Source organism: Adiantum capillus-veneris, chromosome 28 (assembly GCF_014529385.1).
Source record: "Adiantum capillus-veneris isolate H3 chromosome 28, ASM1452938v2, whole genome shotgun sequence".
NCBI classification, from domain to species: domain Eukaryota; kingdom Viridiplantae; phylum Streptophyta; class Polypodiopsida; order Polypodiales; family Pteridaceae; genus Adiantum; species Adiantum capillus-veneris.
In genome coordinates this window covers 89054013-89057884 of record NC_140958.1, presented here as the reverse complement: position 1 = coordinate 89057884, position 3872 = coordinate 89054013, and the positions used below count along the sequence as shown (strand labels likewise).

At 45.4% G+C, this 3872-nt stretch overlaps 1 pseudogene; it reads right to left on the bottom strand.

Annotated features, from left to right (window-relative positions):
• Positions 1 to 2175: 2175 nt before the first annotated feature.
• Positions 2176 to 2637, bottom strand: LOC147420854 (uncharacterized; annotated as a pseudogene).
• Positions 2638 to 3872: the final 1235 nt, after the last annotated feature.

Below are 3872 nucleotides of genomic sequence, written 5' to 3'. Positions count from 1 at the left end.
CATAATATAAAATTTGCACAAAAAATTATCCCAAGCCTCAATCCCAAGGCCTCAAACACCTTCGAAGGTGGAGAGAGCTAGCGGAGAATGAGGGTAGGGAAGAGGAAGAGGAATCATTCATAGGAGAAAGAAATAGTTCCTCACTTATCATCACTCTTCTTGCTTAGCATAGCATAATAGCATAGTAATGAAGATGAAGAAGATGGCAAGCTTAAGCGACTCTTGGTTGGATTTTTATTCCATAGCCAAGAGTGTTGGTCTCTCCACTTCTCAACAAGCTTGGAGAAGGAGATGGAGCTCTTGCACTTTGCACTTCACACAATGAGTGTGTGTGTGTGTGTGTGTGTGAGAGAGAGAGAGAGAGAGAGTATACCCCCTTTCATGCTTGGTCCACCCCCCTCTCTCTCTCCATCTATCTTTTGTATTATTTAATTATATCATTTGGACATGTGTCCTCTTTTTTCTCTTTGAGAGAGAGAACTTAATTATTTATTTCTATGCATCTAAACTCTCATTGGACCGCTTTAAAGCCTATCCAATAGGATTCAAGCACATCATGAGGGTCCAAATGAGAGGGATCTTGACATGTGTCTTTTATGTTTCTTAAGATATCATGTTTGAATTGAGCACTTCAAGCACCTTAGTCATTTAAACATGAAAATCGTTTATGTCTCTTGAGAGATCATGTTTGAATTGAACACTTCAAGAACCCTAATCATTTAAGCATGACAAGCACCTCAAACTTGGGCAAGGTTCCCACAAACACCTTAAGCACCTTAGGTAGCAAGCAGGACAAGCTCCTCATGCTTGGGTAGGATTCCCGCCTCAAGGTCAGCGCCTCAAGGTCAGCCCTAGCTTGCCTAAGGTCAAAGGACTTTTTAACACTAACTTTTGGAGTTCTTTAATGAAGCTAACCCTAAGGTCTTTAAGCTCCATTAGGTGGCATAGCTCTTTAATATACCATCTCTCATTTGGACCCCTTTAACCTTGGCCCCATGCTGAGACAGATCCATAAGCACATGTCTATGTTCTAACCCTTGTTCTCGTTTATTCTCCGACAGTAAATGATCAGTTTAATATGAGAAAATCATTTGGGTTCGTTAGATATTAGATGTTATGGAACTCCTTGCTCTACTGCTATCGACAAAGCCCTTTTAATGCAAGCTCTATTTGTATTACAAAGCATCTCTCAAAAAGGACACTCGAAAGTAGCATCTTTAAATAACAGAAGCCTAAGATTGTGTTCAAACGGGCCAACAAAAGAGAGAGGGGAAGGTGCATACATCCTCCATGGTATGCATGGATTGGGCAAAAAATCATGTTTCCCTTTGTACACACCTTTGCTTGGGTGAGGCCCCTCCCGAAAGAGCAACAAAGACAAAAAGCTGCTGCTGATAAGCACAGAAGAGCCTTAATGTTCAAAGAAAATGATTGGGTCTTACTCAAGTTTCCTAAGGCTCACATTAATGGGACAGTGGAACTTGTTCATTGTCTTGTGGAAGTAGCGGATACCTACCTTCCCGAAGTACCCAGGGTAATATTTGTCAAACAGAATGCGATGGTGGTGCATACCTCCTGCATTATCGTGACCTCCGGCATGCTTTCTGTGTAGCTTACCAATTCTTTCGTGGCATGCACTGACGTGACCCCTCTTCTTCCTGTTCTTCTTTAACCAAGTCATCATCGCGGCCTCCCTAGTCTTGAACCAGGAAGTCTCTCTCTCTCTCTCTCTCTCTCTCTCTCTCTCTCTCTCTCTCTCTCTCTCTCTCTCTCTCTCTCTCTCTCTCTCTTAAAAACCATCATCTCCATCATGCATAGTATTGACAGAAATACCACGACATCCCCACTAATGTCGTTAGTGCCCAATAGTGGGTGTAGAACTAGGTACTAACATATGCTCCCCAACACAACACACAACACACACCACATGCACACATATGAGCATACATCAACACAAAGTTCAGCGTACTGAGTTTCTGTCATGACTCTAGAGATCAAGGGCAGACTCAACCATAATGAAGCCTAGCACTAATAGAAGCATGAAATCGAAAAACTAATAGAAGCTGTCCAGATACTACCATGATATCAGAAAAATTGAGCCAATGGAAAGGGATTTTGAGCTATTTGTGCCCACTTGCACTGGCATTGGCAATGTTTCCCCTTGTAAACCTGCAACTAAGTATTGCCTCTCTTGCTAGCTCGCTTTTTATAGCGAGCTTCAACAGCAGCCTGATGAAGTTCAGCCTTGGTAAAAGCCTTTTCATACGTGTCCTTCCACTTATGATAATCCTTACCCCAGGGCTTATGACCATAGCAAAGCATCTCTTTGTAAGTGAACTTCACAGGTTCAACACCATACATGCGGACATCAGCATCTTCAAACGAGGTAGCCTGCTTTGCTTGCTTTGTGGACATTTTCTTCTGTTTGGACATGCGTTTCTCCTCCGCAGTGGCCTGGCGCTGAGCTTGGGTAAAGGCTTCATTGAGAGCCTTCTTCTGCTCGCGGTAGTCTTCGTCCCAGGTCTTGTGACCCTAGGAGAGCATCTCATGAAAACTCAGCTTCGCTGGCTTCCCATCGTCGTCGCCCTTTCTTGCAGCGGACGAGGAGGAGGTGGAGGACGAGCGATGGCTCATCATAATTCCCGCCGCTGCAGTCAGCCTCTCTCTCTCTCTCTCTCTCTCTCTCTCTCTCTCTCTCTCTCTCTCTCTCTCTCTCTCTCTCTCTCTCTCTCTCTCTCTCTCTCTCTCAAAACACATCTCTCTCAAAGAGCGCGTGCCGGTGCGCGCTCTTTGAGAGAGTTGTGTTTTGAGAGAGAGAGAGAGAGAGAGAGAGAGAGAGAGAGAGAGAGAGAGAGAGAGAGAGAGAGAGAGAGAGAGAGAGAGAGAGAGAGAGAGAGAGAGAGAGAGAGAGCATCTCATGAAAACTCAGCTTCGCTGGCTTCCCATCATCGTCGCCCTTTCTTGCAGTGGACGAGGAGGAGGAGGAGGATGAGCGATGGCTCATCATAATTCCTGCCACTGCAGTCAGCCTCTCTCTCTCTCTCTCTCTCTCTCTCTCTCTCTCTCTCTCTCTCTCTCTCTCTCTCTCTCTCTCTCTCTCTCTCTCAAAACACAACTCTCTCAAAACAAAACTCTCTCAAAGAGCGCGCGCCGGCAAAGACTCAAAACAAAACTCTCTCAAAGAGCGCGCGCCGGCGCGCGCTCTTTGAGAGAGTTGTGTTTTGAGAGAGAGAGAGAGAGAGAGAGAGAGAGAGAGAGAGAGAGAGAGAGAGAGAGAGAGAGAGAGAGAGAGAGAGAGAGAGAGAGAGAGAGAGAGAGAGAGAGAGAGAGAGACAAAGAGAGAGAGAGAGACACGAGTGAGTGACGGCTGCCATTGTCAAGTCAAGTGTTGCCTCTAGCTACCAGCTCAACCCACATAGCCGCCCTCTGCCTATTCCCCACACCTGCTCCAACCCTTTGCTTAGTCCCGCCATATAGTGCTCGAATAAATTCTCTCCAACCCTCTGCTTAGTCTCACCATAATATAGTGTGTGTGTGTGTGTGTGTGTGGAGAGGGTAAAAATGCGACATCTGATCCAGCATTTACAGATTTGGATGGAAATTCAGCCTCGTCCATATCAAATTGCAAGGATTTGCATGGTCTGTCAACTGCGGTAAGGTTTTTTGAGGTGGCTGCACTATCATCATCATCTGCTACGGTTTCTTAGGTCACGATGTTGAAGACATCAATTGCTCCTACGTCATGCTCATCAAGAGTGTCCAAGAAGGTTTTGATAGTAACAACCTCATCATAGGTTGCAGCAATGAATGCTTTGTCTGGACTATTGGCATCACCATCGACGAGAATGGTGGCATCTGTGGTTCATGCAGGA